Genomic DNA, 23,276 nt, shown 5'->3' with positions numbered 1-23,276 from the left:
CTCGACCCGGCAAGTTAAGAGCCCTAATTAAATTCAGTCTGGGTACTCTTACCGAGCGCGGTCCATCGTTCATTAAGCGTCGGATCAAAGTGATATTCCCGTAAAGTAGTTCCACGTCGTGGTGAGGGCGAGCCCTCCGTTAGCCCGGTCCCTTTCCGCTATTCCTCTCTCTTCCCTTCGACCTTCTAGCCTCTCGAGGTGCCAGCTTGAGTGAGAGAAAGATAGAAAGAAATGCGAAAAGAGGCCTAGGTGAATCTTTTGCGCCCCCATCGTACGAACGATTAATTACCGACGAACGTTAAGGCCACGCCAGTCTTCTTCCGAACCCTACCATCGCCGTCGTTTTACTCTTGTCATTCTACTCGTAGTCGTGGGAGAAAGAAGAGAGTAAAGTCCGCGAAGGGCAATGATAAATAGACGAAGAAGCCCCTGGCTCTCGTACGGCTCGGTAAAACTCCTTCTCTATTGCTCTCTTCTTTTCTCTCCGACTAGCCTTTCTATCTCAAATTTCACCCGTCGAAGAGATTTCTTTCCAACGATCCTCGAAAAGAGCTAGCTTGAAAAACGATGGGAATGGACGCGTGGAAGGATCGGAATGGGGCTCCATTTGGTCACGATAGTCCATCGGTACAAAGAAAGGTGTGAAGATCGAACAAAACACGTGGTGCCTTTAATGTATCGCAATAGTTCACCAAAGTCGAAAGACTTTTTGCATTGAGCCTTGGAACTGTATCTTTCTCGCGAGAAATCTTGATTTAACGTGTATACATTGATAAAATAATTACATTATTATTTGAAAACTTAACGAGTTGGTATTTTGGAATCAAGCATCGAGAAATTGGTACAAGGGAATGTAATAATCGATATGTCACGATAGTATTTAGTAAAGTTGCAAATATATATATGTGTATATATATATATATATATATATATATATATATATATGTAGAAACATATACACACACATCTTCAATAGTTTCGTATTACGAGAGCACCCTCTGGCTCTCACACGATTAATAGCCTCCGAATGAGCCATAAAGGTAACGACTTGCAGCTGTTACAAGCGACAATTTGAATAATTAGCGGTCGATGATACAAGATCAATTTAGTGATATTTCAATTAGTAGCAAAACTTAAACAAAGGCAAGACGAATCGTTGTAAAATATCAAAGCAAATTTTTCTCGCTCTTTTGGTAATTGACGTCGACGAAAATTTTGTCATACCATGAGAAGTTCATCGTAGAGATAGGATATCTCCGGATAGCTGATGAAGTCGACCATCTTGCTTCTTCTGACGAAAACGAAAAAACTTATTCTGGATGATCCGTCGATCGATTAATTCGTCGAACGGATTGCTATTCCTCCACTCGGCAACGAGCACACTTTTTCACGTTTGAAATCGTAATGGAACACCAAAAAACTGTTGAAACTTTTGCAAAATCGGCAAGAAGGAACACTGTTAATCCTTTATCCTTTCCCTTTCGAAACTAAGAACGACTCGGAGTCGAGAACGTGCTTAGCTTATAATTTCTGACCGGCTTACGATTCGACACTGCGCAGAATCACGCGGAAGGCACACACACTTACGCTGCTCGTTCTCTCTCTCTCTCTCTCTCTCTCTCTCTCCCCCCACCCTTTTTCTTACGAAAGCGCGTAAACAAAACACTCGTGACGATGCAACTGGTTTTGCGAAAAGAGCTTCGAAACATCCGGCTAGATGGAACGCACAAGTAAGAGCACGTGTCCGCTCGATCGCCAGAAATACACCATCGTTATTTCGCAAGGCCGAGAAAGACTTATGTCATCATCGAAAGCGAACTCGCGCACGTGTGAATAGTAGCAAAGTTAGGAGAAGGATGAAAAAGAGAGGATTAAAAGAAAGTCGTTTCGCAGTCGTTTTCTTTTCTTTTTTTTTCTTTTTTTTCTTTCGGTGGTAAGGCACGCGAGCGACACGTTCGCGAAAGCAGCTTCTTGAAACGTAGCAACTCGGCAAGGGAAAAAGAAAGAATGGGGACAAAGAACGGTACGGAAGGGCGCGCGTATAACTGCGACTGGCTTATTCTCAGGGCCGTATCGTAGAAGGCAAAAGCGATGGTCCACGAGGCGCCCACCACGAGGGTTGTAGTAGGCGCCGGTCTTTGTGCGCAGGGACGAGAACGAGAGAGGGAGAACACGCGTAGACGCGCGTGGTAGGTGGTAGACGAAAAAGGAGGCTCTACGAGGTTCGCGCTTGCGAGCCAAAGCACAAGAGAGAGTAAGCTCGGTCACTGAGGCGTCGCCACTCGGGCTTGCTTCCTCTTGGGAGTGACTCCCTTCTCTTCCTCGGTTCCACAGAGTCCCCTCCCATTTCTCTTTTCCATCCCTCCTTTAGACTCCTCCATCTTCTCTTCTTATTCTTCTTCCTTCGTATCTTCGCCTTGCGCGAATACGACTATCCTCTCTCCTCCACCTCTTTTCGCTTCTCTTTTCTCCAACCGTTCCATACCTCTTCCTCTTCCTACTCGTCGACGAAGCAGAGGAAAACACACGACGAAACTTTCTCGTAATTGTTTCACGACACTATCGCGGCCGCTTCTTCTTCTTAATATTATACCGTCTATTATAAGTTTCCGTAGACGTTATCTTTAACGAACCGTCGTCGTTAACTCCTATATGGAACGACGCCATCGACGTTGAAAAGCTCAGCGATAAGCGGTTGCTTGGTGAACTTACGTTTCCATTCCTTCCAATTTCTTTTTCTCTCTTTTTCTTTTACTATTTACGTGTGTCCAGTCGAGTTGAGACGAACGACGATAAAGTAGATCGGAACGTTTCCGAGTATCGCTTAAATTTCATCGGATTCGACGGGGGGGTAGAATAGAATAGGTGCATGCGCGCAGAACCTTAGAAAAACTTCGTTAGAGGGGTTTGCAAAGAATGCCCGGTTCGAGTAGACCGCACCAACGACACATTATTTTCTTTCCACGTCGGCTGTAACCAATTTTTCTGTTTCTTTACATCCCCCCCACCCCCACCCCTCTTAATTCCCACTTCAGTATTTGCATGCATTCAGTTATCGCTTGACTTATGCAAATTTGTACTATTCCAAACGATACTCCTCTTAGTTTCTTTTTCATTCTCGTTCTTCTGGTAACTCCCTTAAGAACCGCTTGATAATGACAACATTAAAAAGTGACTGTATTAAGAGGAGACTGCCCAGTTTGTCAATAAGCACCGATTCATATTTCTCTACGTAGGACTTATTTATTTCGGACTACCTACGATATGTTATTTCTTTATTTTCCGTCACTTACGTTTTGTCACGAAACGTTTTGTCTGGCAATATCGAGACGTTAAATATTAAAATGGTATCAGCAAGGTTTTTTTTTTGCTTTCAAGTTACATTACAATGATATAATCGATAGCGCGAATTTAAATTATCATTTACAAAGTAAAAGCTTAAGCAAGATTGTCGCAAAGTTTACGCGACTTGGAGAACTTTTGTTCGACGTTATCGATAAAAGGTAAAGTAATATACTGGCATGTAACATTAAACGCATTAAATAAAATGTAATATACATTTGAGTTTGCTCAGGGAATTTCTAAACGATAACACAAGCCGACCGATATTTCTTGAGGCGGCAACTCGAACGAAAGCGTACATCAATTCCCGTGTCACACGGCAAATATGGACGATCCTGTAGTAACATCTGGCGATCTGTTAATGTTAGGGGCCGCCTAGATCAACATCTCGCAGCTAAGGCAGAAGCCGGGCATCCGAGGCAAAATAAATAAACAAGAATTAAATTTGGAAAGCTTCATCGAAGCAAAACGCTCGAAGAGAAATCATCTGCGAGAGAGAAGAAGAAAGAGATCGAGCTTTAATTCTTTAAAGAATTGTCGGATTAAGGATAGACAGAGTTGCCTTGGGCAAAACATTTTCAAAGAAGCGAACTCTTCGGCTTTTTCTATCTTGAAATTTCGTTCTCGATTTCTACGAGATCGAGCGTGTCGAGAAAAGTTACCCAAATAATAATCCAATTCTCTCGCTCAACTTTTTCTATCATTTTCAAAGAAAAGAACACGAAGAGAGAAAGTTATATTTTCGTTGATGACCACGTCCTGCACGCGAAGATTCAATCAAACCCTTGAGCAAATCTATCCGGATGTGGATAGGGATCGTTCACGGCTGTGTCTCCTACCGATCACGCCATTGCGTAGTTTATTGAACAGCGATCCGACCTCTCATGGATCGTTATCAAGAGCCCATGAGTATATATCATTGCTATTAGTCGATAATATCCAATTGAGAAATCTCGAGTTTCGCTATCTATTATACTCGATCGTGACGTACGATAACTATCAACTACTTGATAGGAACGATCGAGAAAGAGAGTCAATTTTGATATTCTTGAAGACGTGCGATGTCTAATATTTCAATGCGGAGCGCGTTTAAGAAGAATCAACGGAAACGGAAAGAGGTATGTGAAAGGGAAACGAAAGAGAGTGAGGTAAGGAGAGAGAGAGAGAGAGAGAGAGAGAGAGAAAATACACACTTTCAGACATTCGCGTGCGCACGTGCAACGTTCCTCGGTAAGCAATGTCTAAGTATAGACGACCTGGCCAACGTGGCATTGTTATTGCTTGCACAGCGGGGATGGTGGGTGTTCGCCTTGCGATTCGTGTTTATGAAGGCTGAACTCTGCTTGGACCGAGTTATAGCCTCAGGTGTGTCGAGATATGAGTACTATCATCCAACCGATCCTCGTCGTAAAGGTGCCTACGATAGGCCTCGACATTTAATCGCTACTAAAACGAAACCTCTAATGCGTCGTCGTCTTATCGACGTCTACGAGTCACTGTTTCGAAGTGACCGACCATCGGCGGCGAGACAACAGACTGAGATGTAAGATTCTCTTTGATCGTAAAACGTCTGTTATCTCTTTGACTTTGGAACTTTAGTGAACGTAATCGTTCAATAAAGAAGAAGAAAAACGAGTAATTTCGTTGATGCGCATTTCGCGGTAAAATGCTAAAAAAATATAGAATTCGTTACTGCAGTGTCAATGATTGAATGGGCTATAACAATGTTTCAAAAAGTCCCTACGTAGTTTCATAAATGGAAAATTGATGCTGCATAATCGTAATACATGAACACATCCCAAATGCATCAAGCTGAAAGTCTACCCCGCCGAACATCGGTCCTACAACAAATTCCTTTTATATGAGGATTTTGATAAAGGGTCTCATAAATCGAGGCGATAATGCTCGATTATACGTGTTCTCGTAGTAATTTACATTTTGTCATTACAACAGGCTGACCGGCAAAAAGGGAGACACATTACGTACAGGAACGCGCGGCCCAGTGACTGTACATCATCATTACGCTGGCGAAATACAATGTCAGGCCGTATGACAGCAAGATGAAAATTCAAACTAATCGGCTTCATTAAGAAGTACACTTGGAACAGTGGAACACAAACCGGCTTTAAAATCTAAAAACTATATTACTTCGCCGGTGATTTAATGATATCACTATCATATCGCAAAATAGAAAAGGGCAAAAAAATGGAAGAGAGAAAGCTTCGGCAATGGAACATTAGCATTGACAAACGAAATGTTATTAAATGACTAAAAAAAAAGTTTTGAACAACCGGTACACGGTGGCTATTTTTATCCTGGTCTACGGAAGGGACGGGTGCAAAGGGAGAGTAGGACCGTACGCATGCGGAAACGCGCGGCCGGAACGGTGCGTTCGGCTCTCTTCATAAAGTCATAACTCAACGGAGCCCCCGGCGCATCTCTCGGCATAACATTTAAAACGATTTCCGCTGGCAGCGGTGCCAAGACCGTAGCAGCGTTGTTTCGGGGATAGATTAACGAAACATAACGCCAGTACTAGCTACGGACTTCCAAGGGGTAGTAACGGATAATGGGAAGGGGCGTGTTGGCACTGCTCTGGCAGTTAAGCAACGTTCAGTGCCGGCTCCTGCCACCCTTCAGCGCTACAGAGATGGGACGATCGACGGCAAACTTTCGAGAGCAACGAAAAACGAATCCTAATGCTATTATTTTACATCAATATTAAAAATATACACGAGCTGCTTGCATATATTTACAATATACCGTTGATCGAAGTTATCTTATTGTTACTACAGTATTTGTCAAATCATTATCACCTACTTTTTTCGTATACATAAAAATACTGATTCAACCATACCTTCTAGTAAGTGTAAATAAGAGCGATCTCTGACACCGGGGAATAAGGAGAAATGTAGCCAGCACTGGCATTTGTTGAGGGAGTCTCGAGAAAGGAGAGGCAAACGGAGGGGAAGGAACGTCCGATGATACATCGTGTGCTTGGTTGGGTCCACCCTTCGCCCTTTTCCACCACCATCAACGTCTCTGCGACCCTTTTTCCTTCCTTCTTTTCTTTTTTCCTCCCCCGTTCCTCTAACTACCCTTTCGACGTTAAGAGATTAACTTGTCACGTCGAGGCCATTTTAATATTCCGGATCGCTCGGCGAATCGCCGGAATTATCCTGGGAAGCGCCATACGGGTCGCTCCAGCGATAAGTATCTGTTAACGTCATCGAAGAGGTTAACTTTCTTCTAGACAAATATGTCTGGAGAGAAAAATTCTCAAGATATTACAGCGTTTTATAATCCTCTTAAATAGTGAGAAAGAGTAAGAGATGGAATCTCTAAAAATTTCTTCTCTTTCTATTCTTTTTTTTTCTCCCCCACATTTAATTCATTTAAAATATATCAATCTTTTCATACATGACATTTCGATTTTGTAAATTGAGTATTGTCGTGTTTATGCTATTACAAGTAGCAAAATTCTTCGTGTCGAATTATTCCTTCTTGATATCAAATCATTAAAATCGCGATATATAAGATTTCATCTTATCCGTAACCCACTTTTTACAAACAAAAAAAAAAAGGAAAAAAAAAAAAGAAAGAAAAATAATCGGTCGTTGCTAACTTACGCTATGCATGATTTACTTGTATTGTGTCCTTGATGGGAATATGAGCACATACCGATAACGAAATATTCCTCGGTTACTTTCTGACTTTACGAATGTATTACTGGTTATGATGCATGGATTAATGGAATTAATATTTGATATTTGTTATTAAGATTTAATATTTGTTAAAAATCTTAAACAACGTTAGATCCTTTTTGAGATATATGAGTTGCTACTTTAGTAAATAAATAACATACTAATGAATACTCACCCCTGGTAAAGTCCGCTTCTCATGTAGAGCGTTCTGGGCACTGATGGCGCTGTCACGGCTGTAGTAGGTGAGAAATGCACACCCTGGAACGTTAAAGATGAAAAAATTGTTAGAAAAAATCAAAAACAATGAAAATAAGTAAACCGACGGAAGCGACTATTTTTTTAGAATTTTATTATTTTTCTTTTTTCGAGCTTTCAATCGATCCTCGAAGGAGGCACGAAAATGGTTACATTATTCGTGCTATTTCGTTATCGTATGATGCGGTAAGAACATATAATTAGAACAGCTAAAAATAAACGATTTTATGTAACGTTAGTTCATTTTCTAGCTCATTCTCTACGGTATGCTCGTACAAGTAGAAATTACGATTTCGTCGATCCAAGGCGATAAAAAAGAGTCGTTCGGACTCGGGGTGGAGTCCGATTTTGGGAGAGATCATCACGGTAGTGCCACACAGCTGTTCGTTGGTCAAACGTAATCGTCTTTATGTAAGAATCACGTGACTGGAATCAGTGTGTTAACGTAATTAGAGATAGGTGGGACGGCAGAAAAGTTTTCACTGCGTAATTACCAGCACGGGACGCATTGGAAGAAGAAAAAGAAGTTTTACGTCGTAATTCTTGCAACGTCCAGGGACGTGTATCGTTGGTAACGCAAGGGGCGGTGCCATTTACTTCAACGATTCGACGGAAACGTTCTCATCTCACGCAGTTTCGACCGAACTGAATTCAGCGAAGCTTGGGCGTGCCACGTGAAAATAAACTCTCTCTCTCTCTCTCTCTCTCTCTCTCTCTCTCTCTCTCTCTCTCTCTCTCTCTCTCTCTCTCTCTCTCTCTCTCCTTTTCTCTCGTTCGCTCGCTCGCTCGCTCGCTCGCTCTTCTCCTGTAAGGAAGTCCAACGAGAAAGGAAACTTTGTGACATAGAGAACGACGATATTTCCTCCTCTTCTACTACGACCAACCGAATTCGCTCAAGCGTATCGAGCACTGCTGGAGTGCCTTGAATTATAGAAATAAGAAGGGGTCTTAATATACGACTAAAACGTTTGATGAAATCAAGTCAACCTCTAACCCAATATTGAATCGAGGTAAATTCAATTATTTCGGCTATCGTGTTATCGAGCGGGACGATCGGCGCAGCTTCGGTACGACGGAAAAAGTGGCACAAATTCTGATCCACTTAACTAAATATTTGATCCCATCGAAATGTGATTTAAGCGCGGCTTATAGTGTTTTATTAGTTTCTTTCCTTCAAAGTACAAATGCCGAAGGCAGCCTATTCAGAAATACAATATTCCAAGTTCCGAAACGTCGAATATTACGAGTATCATGTGAAAGTATATCACGAAAGAGAAACGATTGCAGAGATCGTAGTTCGATCTTTCCGTTATCGTTTCCGTAAGATAATAACGTCGTGGGGCCGACGCAAACATCCGTAGATCGTATTGCCTTTCTCACGCAACCTTTGAACTATTACTAGTTGGATATGCCTCGTTATCTGGCATTTGATAAAAATAAATGTGTACTTTCTTTACATTTTCCTTTTTTAATTACAATTCAGTATTACGCGCTTCTTAACTTCTCTCATTTCTTTAATCGTAATAATTTATCGGGCTCTAATTTGAAAATAAGTAAGAAAGATTTTCAACAAGAAGACTTTTTCTACGTTAATACCGTTCATTTTTCTTTCTTATCCTTGGGAAGGAGCGGCGGTGATTATCGACATAAAATTCATTCAGCGCACAACTTGGGCCGATTTTAAGAACGGTTTCGGGCCGATACGAGGAGGAAAACGACAACGGGTTAAAACGATGGTAATTAACCTCAGAATTGGACGGCGCTTGAACCAGACCATTATCGGCTATCGCATTGTCGAGCAAACCCCTTGGGTCCGCCTCCCTATCGGTCTGAAGATTTATTCAAAGGGCCTCTCCATCCTATCTGATCGCCATTTCGCTATCTCAACGCACCGAGATGGATGTAAGCAAGCACGCGCGGTACAAGACTCGTGGGTGCACTTGGACGTGTCTCTCACAATGAATGAGACATGCTCGAACGTTTCGTAACATTATCATGATCACCTTACTCGCTCCTTCTATCTAATAATTCAATAAGTTTTGTAAGAACGAAACAACGACCAGAGAGATGTTAAAATGAAATACGATATATTTATGTTTCCATTAAGTCGAACAATTGATACGGAAAGAAGACGAAAATGAAAGAAAAAGGACGATTTCAAAAGAAAATCAAAGAAAACTAAAGTTCGATCGCCTACAGGAAAAATTCCGAATAACCCCAAGAACGAAGAAGAAAGTCGGGCATCCGTTTCCGTCACGTTCGCCGTCGCGCCGTTCTAGCGTGTGAAATTTAAATCGCTTGCCTTCGTCGTCGTCGTCGTCGTCGTCGTTCCACGTTCCGCCTCGTGAAATCCGAGACGTTTTAATCTCACGGTGAGGCTTCGAAGACGCAATTTCACGAGGATGGCAGTCAGAGTCATGCCGGCAGCAGTTTCTTAGCGAGGAGTTACGTCGATGAGGCGAAGGAAGCAGGACTGGAATGGAAGGATGAGGAGAGAACGATGATAGCGACGACGGTAGGAGGAAGCCGGTTCTAGACGATCTCATAATTTTTCATGTAATACCAAATCCTACGTCTACCTTAAATGTGTACCTTAAATTCGAGTTACCAGCGATGCTAGATCACTCGTGGAAATGGAGCTTAGTTACTTTTACTTTACATTATAAAAAAAAAAAAAAAAAAGAAATCTCTATCATTCAAAGTTGTGCAAAATATTACTTGAAATCTGACACGAGTTAAACCACACGCAGGTTGCTCGTCGCGAAAGGGTGAAAAGAGAGAGAAAGAAAGAGAGAGAAAAAGAGAGAGGAGAGAGAAAGAGGGGTTGAAAGCAAAAAGGGGAATGGCGTCCGAAAGTTTCTAAGGACCAGTAGCCTGCGGGTAGTCACGCCGTCGACTGTTTGCTTTTTCTCGGATAGGAGACGCGCCACGATTCTCTTCTCCCCTTTCTTTCGGGTCGCTGTTTCGCTCATGAAACTATATGAGAAAGTATATGTATGCGTGTATGGCGGCGTGTTACTCGTAATACGCGCGCTCAACGAAACATTTATAAACATCGCCGGTGCTTATCTTAATTGCATTGGGACAGTTCGCATGACGTTCCTATTCCCCACGGCTGATACCGTCGCGAATAGAAAACTTCGTAGCGCGCCGAATCATAGCCCTTTCTCTTGGCACCCCAGGCGAATTAACTCCCATGGAGAATCGAACCTTCCTGCAAGCGCGGTGCCTCTTTTCCTCGTTCGTCTTTCGATCGAATCGAATCAAATCGACGAAGCAACTACGATGATAACACGGACAATAAGTTAAATTTGAAATCAATAAGACCTTTTCAAATATTCATTTAATATCAGAATATGCAAGAATTTGATAATCCTTTTGTAACGAAATAATACATTGATTGTCAGCGTCCTAAATATCATTTCCGTCAAGAAGGGTGGCTATCGTTTGTTAAGATCACCTTATCAATCACTATGTGTCCTCAGTCTACACTATGGGCCGTCAGAAACACGACGGTACTGTTAATATGAACTCGTTTAGATTTCTTCCTTATCTAAGCACTGTACTATTTTGAAAATTTATAATATTCTCGGGCAGTTATTTAAGACGACGCGGTAGTCTAGCAGGAAGTAAAGGATCTCGCATAAAAGTGGAGAGTCAGAACGAAATAAAAATATATGTGTACGGAAAGAGAGAAGGGAGGAGAGAAAGAGAGAGAGAGGAAAAGGATGAGTCTAAATGTAGTGTAGTTGAGGAAGAAGAAAAAAAGAGGAAACGGAAAAAAGAGAGAGTCAATGATAGAAAAAAAGAGAAAGAGAGAGCAGAAAACGGAAGAGAGACAAAAGAAAGAAAAAGACGAAGCGTTATCTTCCAGGACGTCACGCGCGTCGCACGCCACATCGACTCCCAAGTGGTTGAGATATATTGGTTAAAAGGCGCAATAAAATATAATGCACGAACGTGCTTGAAAAATCGTCGCGAGGAATCGCTATCACGCTACGATCGTCGCTTCGTAAAAAAGCGTTAACGTGTTCGAGATTGTTCTACGATATGTAAAGGCCAAGCCTAGTTTTTTGACGTACGTAAATCGGATGAACTGAAAAGAAAGAAAAAAAAAAGAAAAAAGAAAAAGAAAAGAAAAAAAAAAAAGGAAAAAGATAGAAAGTTGGAAGGAGCAAAGATTAAGAGAATTCAATTCCTACTAGACGAATTTCGAGACGAAGGTGAGTTCGTGACAAAAGCTTGAATATCCCAGCACGTATATACCAACGGAGCTTAATTTTCACCGAGCGAATCTAATTAATTCAATTGGGATTAATTATCTACGGTCACCGGTCGATGTACGAGCGAGCCTCGGCCCGCCTCTTGAACACGCGAAACCAATTTGCGAAAAGTCCACCCGTTTACCCTATCTTTATTCCTCTCGGAAGCCTACGCCTCCTAATTCTGCGTATTGGGTCTATCCATTAATTGTCTTTCCCTAAAGAGGTAAAAGGAGAATCACGAAGCACAAAATAACTATTGTACATAATCGAGATATTTCCGGCAACTACAGAAGCGAAGTAGGGATCTGTCGTTGTTAAAATATCCATTGAGAAGGCGCACTTACATTACCTACAACAAAGAATTCTCTTCCCTTGCTAACAATGACAGTCTACTCGAGTAAAGTACGTGAGAATATTGCACGAACCTCTACGCGTATCCGAGATCATAAATATATTTGCATAATTTTTTGTACTTACACTCGAAAACTCTTATGGATGAATATTCTCAATCCACCATGCATTGACATGGCATTTGTAAAGAAGAAAGGAGCGAAGAAAACAGGAAATGACGATCCGATAGGTTTTCCGAATTCCCTATGTAAAATGGTATAATCGCACGAGGTACAAGACCGTGAAGGAGACGGTCTAGCTACCGAGTTTTTGCCTATAAACCTGCCGACGTACAACAGAGAGAGAGAGAGAGAGAGGGGGGGGGGGGGAAGAGAGAGAGAGACAGGGTAGATGAAGAGGGAGGACAAGAGAGGAGACGGGAGATACAGACGAGAGTTGATGGCACCGTCCGACGGCGACGAGGGCTGAGCGAGGTGGTTAAAGGGGGTTCAAGAGTAGAAGAGCGTTTTATTTGCGAGGCAATGCGACGGCTAATACACCAGTCACTGGACAGCGTCCAAGTCATAAAATGGATTTTATGACGCCGATCGATACAACGAGATCTCTCTCTCCCTCTTTTCAACGTCGTTGTCCCAGAGCCTCTTCCCCTCCTCTCTTTGTCCCTCTCCGTCCACAGCCGATGCCTGTATCTACCTACGTTCCTCTTCGAGTCCACTTCGTTCGTCTGTTTCTCGGTAAAACTCGATGCCGACGGAGACCAACGGTACACCCGTTTCTGCTCCACGTATTTATTAAAGAAAGAAAAAAAGCTTTGGAATTTCTATTCCAGCCCTTCGTTCCTCCATGCACGTTCTCCACCGTCATTCGTCTTCCACGTTCCTCTCGTATTACTCTCTTTCGTAATGCCCCACGAAAATACGTTTCTCGCTCTTCTAAAACCCTTCTATCTCTCTAATTTTCTTCCTCCGACGAGAGATGAAAAGGAAATGCTCGAAAGATTCGTCAATTTTCATAGTTAGACGTTTTCGCTTTTCGCCTGAGCGATCAAAGCTCGTAAACGTGAGAACACGTGCGTTTTCTTGGGAATACGTAGAGAAAGAGGAATCTTCTGGTATTCTTGCTCCCTAATAATGCGAAGAGACATTGTCAAAGTGACACGAGTCACGTAAACGAGAAACACTCTTCTTCTCCGTCCGTAGACCGTCGAAGAAGAATCACTCTCTCCGTTTCTCCCTCTCGTTTCTACCCCGTGCCAAAGTTAAACCCCGCATCGAATTATCTTCAACATGTCGTCTCGGAACTTGAAGAACGTGAGAGAATGTTCGGAGCAAGTGTACGAGTGAAAAGTTCCGAGGTACCTAACGCTAGCCAAATCGCTCTTAACCAATTGCTAAATGGTCCGACGACGAGGATTTTACGAATTCCTTAATGAAAGTCCGATAAACTGATTTTCCACTTTAGCACGTACGTTTCAAAAAAAGTTTGCATTTATAAAAATTGGAATTGAAAATGTGACACTCAGAGGGAAACTGCTCTAACAGTTAACTGTCACTCATCGTTGATACTTGGATTACTCATATATCGACACTTATCGTTAGCGCTAGGATATAAGCACTAACGAACGAGTATTGAAGAGGAATATGCAGTCATTTTCTCCTCCCTTACTCCTTCTCACTCTCCCTCTCTCCCCCCCCCTCTCTCTCTCTCCCTTTGATGCCTTTCCTCTTCTCTCTCGGTTTTATGACTGTCACGCGAGAAAATCCTCTTCCCCTTTACTTTCTCACCCCTTGAGACATATAGTATCTATGATCTAGATATCCCCGAGCTATACATAACGCTATTTCGAGAAGATGATCGGTGGTCTACTTCTTGTAAGACGGCTCCGAGCCAAACTGTTGCATAAAGCTCGGAAACATTCGTTGTAAACGCGTTAACGCACGCCCTCGCGCGAACAATAGTTAGTATTTTGCTTCGAGAGAAAATCGAATGGTCTCTATCGTTCATCGTCGAGTATACCACGATGAGTACGGTCTCGAGTACACGATTGATAACGTTCAATCGTAACGCTAAAAAACATCAACTATCACGAGCTCAAAGTTTCTCACTTCAAAGCATCGATGCAAGTGCAAAATAAATCAATTGCCATTTACTAGAAATTGGGGCACAAGCTCGATCGCGTAACAAATATAAAGAACGTTCGGATATTTGCAGAAAGGCGGTTTGGATTGCGCCGATATTATCGATGAGCGAATAGTTTTGCTACACTCGTTGAACGCTTTGAAAAAAGTTGGCCATACGAGACGGGAAGAGTTTAAGGCCGTCGAGAAGGAAAAGCTTCGATATTTCCGCAATCACAAAGTCGCGGTCCATAAAACCGAGGAGTACGCATAACCAGAGAGTTTGCATAGCATCGAACGATAAACTCGCTCGAGTTATCCTATTCTGCTTCATCGACTTCAGCAATGCGGCCAACATCCTCGATATCTCAGGATAAAATAAATTGGAAAGGGTTATATCGTTTCTAATGGGCAAAGCCTGACTATTTCGAGAGAACGATTAGCAGGTACACTCTTGAGCCACATGCATTAGCAGAGAGTTGTATGTGCATTAAGCCCAAGTGATTTAGGCACTATCGTTCGTGGCGAAGACAAATAGAGATAGAGAGAGACAAGAGCAGGGTGCACGCAGTGACGAGCAAAGCAGTCGAATGTAAGCTGAGTACTTTGAATCGTCCCGATCAGCTCTAAATCGGAATAAACGCTCCATCGGTAACGGACTCCGTTACCATTCTCTTCGTCAATTGTATATCTACAAGGAATCTGCGGTCGCAACTTATATGACTACTGGTACTGCATTTAATTCGAACATTTAATAATTCACGATGAGACAGAAGGACAGGCAGCAGCAGCAGCAGCAGCAGCAGGCACCACAGTCTCCATTACGCGTAACTCGCGGTACTACATTCGAAAGCCCCAAGCTTGACTTCCAGAGGGACCATGACGAGTTGTATTACGGTGCTTCCATCCCGACTACCAACTTCCTCCCGCCCCGCGTTTCTGGGTAAGGGTCACGTTAATTCATTCCTGGCATAGTCTGCAGCGAACTATGTAGGCTATCCTTCCTATCCCATGAGGTATCTCGTTTCCAGAAGGATGCGTACGAATTTGGCACACGTTTCTCCGATTTGCATCTGTATGAATAGGCGCGGATTACGGGATTGGAATAAATTTGGCCACCTAAGTGAGCCCGACAATTTATACCGCGACGGCACACGAACAAAGAATCCCCACCACATCGTATATAATGGCTCCTATCGCCTCTTGTCCACACGCGTGTCGGTGCCCGAGTATATATGTGCAGTAGTGCGCATTCGCAAGCAAAATCGACACTTTGGCGCAATTTTGCTTAACGAAAGGCTCGATGAAGCATGACCACCGATAAGAAGAGAGCGCTTTCGCGTTGAATGCCGGAAGAACAATATCCTCCGATAATCAATTCGTTAATTCTATCGTCGATCCTAAAATGAAAACATCGACCATATTCATAAACGATGAGAATCTCTGCTTCGTCAAAGCGATTTATAAATGCTTCCAAACGTCGCCGGCAGGAACCAAGTCAAGTTCGCGGCACAATATCCGATGATTAATTAAATTTCATCCGATGGAAGAAGTCTGGAAAACTACCCTACGCAGTTTTTTCTCTAGACCGAGTAAGAGAAAACGGTTGACTTTGACGTTCTCGAGAGAAAATCCGTCGTGGGAGATATCACACACGTCACCGCGGGATAGTTTACGAGCGTTCCACGCTTAAATTTTCTGGAAAGAGGAAAATGCTAGCTGGAGCCTACCAACCGAAGGATAGAACTTATTATGATCCGTCATTTTGTTCGTTCGGCGCTCGTAACAAGGATCTTTTACGACACCACGTAAAATGGCTAGAACGATGGCTCTATGCCATCGACGTTGATTGGCCGAGGTGAACCAGTTTCGTCTTTCTCTATTTCTCTCATCTTGTCGATCTTATACCTTCTCGTTTCGTCTAGTCGTCTTTTTTTCCACAGTTGCGACTGTTACTTTCTTATCCCTTTTATGGGGCTGCACGAAAGCCGGTCGAAAAATGGCAAAAGCGTCCCTCGGGTTGAGAAAAGTGCTGCCTTGGAAATGTTCTCGGTTCGTACGACGTTGGTAAGAAGACGTTGTTAGGGCTATTGCTCTCTGTCCGAAAGAAGGACCGCTCATATTTACAAGCGACGCTAGCAAATGGTCGACGACGAGCGAAAATACCTCGGGAAGGAACACGTCAAACCAGCCTGCGGGACGCTTCACCAATTCTCCTCTCCCTCTGGCCCTCCCTCTTCCCTTTTCGTTCTCCCTTTTTCGTTCTTACTCTTCTCGATCTACACCATTTTTATCCTTACTCTCCCTAGGAAGTATACTATCCAACATACCGTCGATCGCATATCGGTCCGTCATACGATTTAGAGTGCAATGAAATTTTTCGTGACCATAAAAAACCTTGAATATTTTAAAAAGCACCCCAATTTTTGTCCAGGAATATTTTCAAATTAAAATTTCATATCTAGACAATGAAAAGAACAACAAAGTGAGTTACGTAAGTTTATATCGAAGATAAAAGCAGAGTTCGATTCTCTGCTTGGCGTAAAGGGTCCGAAGAAAAATAAATAAGACAGGAAAGAAAGTTCTTTTCTGCAGTTGCACTGTTATTTTTTGTCCACGAAAAGGAAAGTCAACAAAATCGCAGTAGCACTTCACTTTGGAAGAAACAATCTCCAGGCAACAGAAAACATGCGACCGAAGCGAGATTACCTTCGAGAGTCAAGAAACTAGGCGGAGTCGGAACTCAGCTATTATTATTTGCTCTTTACAGCGGAACTGCTCAACTTCGACGAGCTCATACCAGAGCCCAAAGTCCTCCGCAATATTCTCGATTCAAGAAGAGTACGAGCATCATAGTATACGTCGAAGATCGGACCCATTTGAGCTGGCGCATGATTAAGAATTTCTTCCTCGAGTAGAATTTAAAATTTACAATCCATTCGGAGAAGCGAAGAAAACTATAGAAGATCTATTTTTTCTCGAAGCTAGACAGTGGTAGCAGATCTATCGTTGGTACCGACCAGAGATTTTACTCGAGCTCCTTCTACCGGCAATGAAGTAAAGAGAAAATACCAGAGAGAGGGAGAGAGAGAGAGAGAGAGAGAGAGAAGCGGGCAGTTGAAAGAAAAGTTTTGGAAACACTGGCCTTGCCGGAACACCCGCAGAGGCGTGAACAGTTAGTACGTGTTAGACCGGAGTGTGAGAACTGTAGGAAGCTTGCCTCCGGCAAGCACTTTTGGAAACCGTAGTCCAAACAAAGTACCATAACTAACAAAAGCCTTCCATAGATTCGGAACTTTACCGTAACGTTGAAAAATTATTATAATGATCATTAACGCAGAAAATGGTTGAACAATTTTTCCAAGTAGCATTGACCACTTTGACTGTTTTCAAAGAAAAGAATTTAGTAATCATTATAAATTCGTCATTTACTAATCCGTAGAAAATGTAGTACGAAACGAACAATTTCGTCGTCACTAAATAATGATGGTACTCGCAATGAGGTGTTTCACAATAGCAAACCTCTTTTCTCTCTTTTCTCTCTCTCTCTCTCTCTCTCTCTCTCTCTCTCTCTCACTCTATCCCCCTCTCCTTCGCTCCTCTTTTTATCGGTGTCGCGTTCGTCCTCGATGGTGCGACCGTGTTCGCGCGGCTATTTTTATGGATCCATCGATGTATGAACACATGCAATCGCTCGTCGTTTATTGTTTTTGTCGTGGACCAGCGGCACCGACGTCCCGCGAATTTGCATATTTTGTATCGCGTCGACTATCCGGCGTATTGTGTCCAACCGACTGCCGAATTGCTCCACATCGAGCATAAGCTCGCACTTTTGCATGACAATAAAAGCTCCAACGTTATCGAGCATGTGTAGGATCGACAAAGAGAGATATTCTGGGAGAACCCATTTTGACTCGGCACGTGCGTCAGAAATTCAATAGTCGTTATTGTTAGGCGATGTCTCTTCTCTAGATCTCGCAAACGAATATTTCTTAAGAGACGACCGCCAATCGATGATATCAGCAATACCGTGATTTTCTATGACTTTAAAACATACCGACAAGCCCGATATATGGAAGTATTTATACTCGACAGCTATATGAACAAAGTAAAACGAATACTTCTCTCTCTTTCATATCGTAGCGTATACTTTCTGGTTATGAATCTCAAAAAAGAAAAAAGAAAAAAGAAAAAAAGAGAGAGAAAGAAAAAATAAAGTATAGAAAAAAGGGAGAAAATCGATTCTGCTGCTACCCTCTCGACGCGTCATTTCAAAGCCGCGCGTACCGTACGATTAAAAGATATATATCCTGAATTTTTGTCAAGCCTAACGGGCAGGCGGCGCTTGAGTGCCCGTGAATTATCTGACGCGCTTTGCTTTCGCCGTTACGATGATGTATGGCCGGTCGCATAAAAAATGTGAACGAGGGGGTGGCCCCCACGTCGGAGTGCCAAGCGATATCGTGAAAAACGAGACTTTCGGGATTGCAGCGTGTACGGACGAACAAATAGTTCGATGGATCAAGTTTTAATGACCGGAACAGCCGAGCGCCGACGCCGCTATCGAGAGCCATTGACAAACCACTGCGGGCCTTCGCTACTCGTGAAAATGAATCGAGCCGCCCCCAACTCTCAAGCTTTCGAACCCTCTCTCTTCGTTACTCTCGCAAAGAGCATAACATTAAAATGCCGACTCTGCCGTCTCCGGGCCGCGATAACAATAAGTTCGCTACCGGGAAAGTGCCGTCACATTCCGTTCCTAATTGTCGCGATCGATCGAGGAAAGTGGAACGGTGGTGCTGGGATTGTCGTGTAAAAATGGACTGTTATTTTTCCACTCGATTGTCCTATTATATCCGGATGGAATTTATTTGTCATAATATCTTCTCCGATGATTGTTCTTATACCACCAGGATATATTTAAATCTTCGAATTAAATTAGGAATTTAGCAAGTATCACCTTATATATCATTTTCTCCTTAGTAGTAGTGAAAAATCGTTCTCATTGATCTTCGTCTACGAACCGTGTAAGGCGATAAATCTCACGCCTCGAATGCAAAGTCCAGATAGAGACATGTGTCCGTTAATGGCTGGCAGAGTCACCGGGTGGTGATCATTGCTATCCTAGGGAACGTCTCTATCCCCTCAAGTCTACGTGCGCAGCTTGCCGAAAGCTCGGCTTCTATCCCGGCATTTGTTCGCAGCTACCTTCGCAACGCGAATCCCAGTAACTACGTATATATGAGTATACGCTCTCTCACAAACTCACTACCTTTCTCTTCTTACTTTTTCCATCCCTTCTTCATCCTTTTGCCGCTGAGACCATGTACATATATCTTTTGTGTACTCGGGATGCTTCGTGCGCAAGTAAACTTTTGACTTTTCTTTTTGGTCCAACGCGATATTTCAACGGACTATGGGAACACATCTAACCGGGAAATCCTCAAGCCTCCTGCCCCCTCTATTTCTTTACTAACGAAAGAATAGGATTCGATTTAACTCACAATATTGGTAGATCTTTTTCACCTATTTTACGTTATTGCACTAAGAACCGAAGGAAGAAAGAGGCATTGACTTTTATCAACTTCTTCGTCCGAAAAGAAATAAAAGGAGACTGGAACAGTAAGTGTTCAAATATAACGATATCCTTCAGAGAAGTTTCTTTCTGAAGGGTTGGTAGACGGTGCCTACCTCGTCAGGTTCATTGGCACCGTTTCAATTCGGTAGAAGGGGATCAAACGTCGAGGAGATTTTGCCGGGCGACTTCCAGAGCGGACAGGAGCCTTAAGCTTTGTGTCGGCGACGAAGATGACGCTGAAGCCGACGATCGGTTCTACGAACGACGACGACGACGACGACGACGACGACGACGACAACGACGTCTCGCTGGCGACGACAAAAGAGAATCCAAGCCGCCGTCAACGACGCGACTTGGCAACTCGTCAAGAAGCTTGTAACCCTAACTGTGCCATTGTGCGCGAGGCGGTTGGTTGAAACTCCTTTCTGGCCGAGCCTGCTGTTTCGAGGCTTCTTTGTTTCCCCCGGAGGGTGAAGATCGGAGGCGCGTGGCACCCTGGCACTTGTCCTCCTCAACCTTCCACCCTCGACTATCGTCTTCTTCCTCTTCTCTTATCCTAGACACGTCCTTCTCTCTTCTCACCCATCAGCTATTATCTTATTACCTATTCCATCGTAGGCGTCTAAAGCTAGCGCACCTTGCTGATCCAGATCCATTCGACGATACAAGTCGAACATCGACCGTTCTTCCTAGTGCTACAACCTTCTTTCGGCACGACGTGTATTTTAATGGGCTTAATTACTACTATGGCTTCGATAGGACCACCGATCGACGTTATTCCTAACGAACGCCGCTGATTTCATCGCTACTTGTAAATCCTATTTCATCGCGTTAAAACTTAGACGCCAAGCTTGTCGACCATGCAAGACTTACAAGTTATCGTCTGCGAATTGCAAAAATCGCATTATCGTTCTTTGTTTTTCCTTCTTACGTTCTCTTTGTTCTCAAAGACGATTAGCTCTGCTAACGTTCATAAAACACCTGTTGGACATTTATAAAAAAAAGATGAAATAATCATACGAAATGAATCGTTTTTATAAGAATATAGTTGACTCTTTTAAAATCGAGAGAACGAAAAAGAAAGATAAGAAAAAGAATAAAGAGAGAAGAAGGAGGAATACCTTCTCCTCCAGACTGGAACGTAAGAATGAAGTGAGATACGATCGACGATTTCGTTGTGCCAACTGGTCCGTACACACCGCTGGTCCACACTGGGTGTTCACATTTAGAACAACAAGTCTTTTTCAGCAGATGGTGCGCATCGGCACTCCCATAAACAAGCCGACGCCGCGGTCTATAGTTACCGACTTTTCTCCCCTTTCCTATCCTTTTCTTTCCTCCCCTTTTATTTCTCTCTTCGTCCTCCTCCATTCGTTCTCTTTCTCTTCCGTTCGTTGTTCCACCACGTCCAAGGGAAAGCCAATAAACCATCGAATTCCTTCGGTATATTGCGGAACTCGGCTAGCAGCAACAAGTTCCGCGCTTGCTTGCTCTAGTAGGTATTCCGCGAGTCGTCGAGATTTTTCTCTCGTTCCCCAACCCTCCGCCCTACCCCCCCCCCTCTCTTCTCTCTATGACTCTCTTCCTCTCCAACTCCCTCTCTTTTTCTCTTTATACCGTTCTGAAATTACTCACTCACGATTACGCGGTTATGTGCTCGTCAAAGGAGCGAAACTGCAAAGTACTGAGAAAAAAATCAAGCGAATGGAAAGCGCTTTCGAGGCGGGTTCTACGTTCTCGAGAAAAAGCGATCGAAAAGTTTGGCGCGCCAGCCTATAAAATTGAAAATTACTTTAACTCGCCTTTAAAGCCAACAAAATCGCTTAGAATAACTTCCGGATGTTACTGCAAGGGCCCTCGAAATCGAGTCATAGCCAACGTGTTTTATTTCCATTTTCTTTCTCTCATTTCTCTTATTCCCCCGTTCTCTTCCGCGCTATCTCCTCTCGAGCCTCATCGGTTTCAAACTTTTTTCCAGACAGCACGTCGGCCATACCGATGAAATCGAGCGAAAGTAGTTCTTAACGTTTACCCGAACGTGACAACGACGACGTAACACTAGTCGAACGTAAACGTGGAAAAGTTGGACCATTTTAAGAAAAGAAAACGATTCTCGATCAGGATTTCGACGTTGATCGTCGAAATGGGATGAAAACAAAAAAAAAAAAAAAAGAAAAAGAAAAAGAAGGAAAAAAAATAGAAAACGGAAGACAAAGTAATTGCCCGAATTACGACCGAATTAAAGTTCATGCGAAAGAGAATATAAATTCGAATGCTCGAATATCGATAGAGATAACGCGACCCAAACGTATTTAGCGTAACTAGCCAAAGGTGATAGAAGCTTGGTCTTCCGTAAAGAGTATCATCGAGCAGAAACTCGATATCCTCGATTTTCGATTGACCGAATGGACAAAGAAAGGAAAGAGGAATTATGTCTTGGTCTACGTCGGAAACAATAACATTTCTGACGGATGAGGGAGCGGCACATTTCGCGAGAAGGTTGCGATAGAGAAAGGTAGTAGAGAGAAAGAGGATGGTGCTCGGTTATAAAACTTATATAATATCTGGCTGTCCGATCTCCTTCTACTTCCCTCCTCCATCTTGAGGCCCGTTATAAGCGGCAAAGCATTAGGTGGGTTGAGGACCGTTTAACAGTACCAGCGAGCCGTGTTCTATCACGTGAAGGTCTATTGAATTTTTGCCCATCAGAGCCGCTCTCACCCCTCCTGGCACGCTCCGAAAGCTTCACCACCCTCGTAAAGTAAATACGTCTAATGACTGTATCTCGTTAGCGCATCGCACGTGCTCTATCTTTCCCACGACGGCGCTACACTTTGCACTTTGCCGATCGAACTTGAGCCGTAGCTCTATCTCTTCTCGTTCTCTCTTTAACTTTCATCCCTCCCCGTATCTTTCGTTCGCTTCGCTACATCTTTATCTAATTCCGTCTGGCTTCGTTCTTTCTTTCTTGAAGGAACGTTTCGATGAAATTATCCAAGAATTTCGAACGCGAGAGAAATAGTAAAAACGCGACATGCGCATTCTCGTTAGCTCGTTTTACTTGCCATTTCAAAGAGCCAAGGATTCTACTAGGGAGCAGCCTCGGTTGGAAATTAATTACACACAGGACGTTCGTTTCGCACCGATGGAAAGTCAGAGCCACGCACGCGCTCCCAAAGATATAGCGTGTTCCTGGATGGAAAAGAGTAGAGTACACGGTGCCGTGTACCTTTAAAGTTTACGCGCCCTCGCAAATCCTCGCATACGGCACACTAAAATCCGGTCAAAGTAAAGCTCACAAACTCACTAGCGCCTGCTCGTTCGTTCGGATTCGCGGTCTTCGCGCTTATCCTTTCAAAGCTCCGACCGTTAACACCCTCGGATCTTTTCTCCTCTCCCTCGTAGTTACCACCGATCACTTTTGACGCCCACGGCGTTAAATAAAAAGAGAGAGGGAACAGAAGCCGAAAAAACGAATCCAAAGCTTTTAATTTTGCGACTTTGATTTCACCGCACGATTCCGTCCTTGTGCGCGCGTAGTGGAGTACGATAACACGTCGAAAATGAAAGAACAAGTACGTACAATGATGAAAGAAATATTCGCTTGAGTGATTTCATTTTTTTATATATATAAAGTGTGCGTGCGCGTGTGTATATATATATA

The 23,276-nt window shown here is 43.2% G+C and overlaps 1 protein-coding gene across 3 annotated transcripts in view; it reads right to left on the bottom strand.

The window, feature by feature from the left end:
• Positions 1–23,276, bottom strand: part of LOC124429223 (CUGBP Elav-like family member 4) — a 462,839-nt gene that overhangs the window by 411,945 nt on the left and 27,618 nt on the right. For all 3 annotated transcript variants that reach the window (XM_046974223.1, XM_046974224.1, XM_046974229.1), the window contains one exon: positions 7,222–7,304. The gene's annotated coding sequence lies outside the window, so the exon portion shown is untranslated. The remainder of the gene's footprint in view (positions 1–7,221; positions 7,305–23,276) is intronic.

Source organism: Vespa crabro, chromosome 14 (assembly GCF_910589235.1).
Source record: "Vespa crabro chromosome 14, iyVesCrab1.2, whole genome shotgun sequence".
NCBI classification, from domain to species: Eukaryota; Metazoa; Arthropoda; class Insecta; order Hymenoptera; family Vespidae; genus Vespa; species Vespa crabro.
The sequence above is the reverse complement of the archived record's forward strand: the minus strand, read 5'-3'. Positions and strand labels throughout refer to the sequence as shown.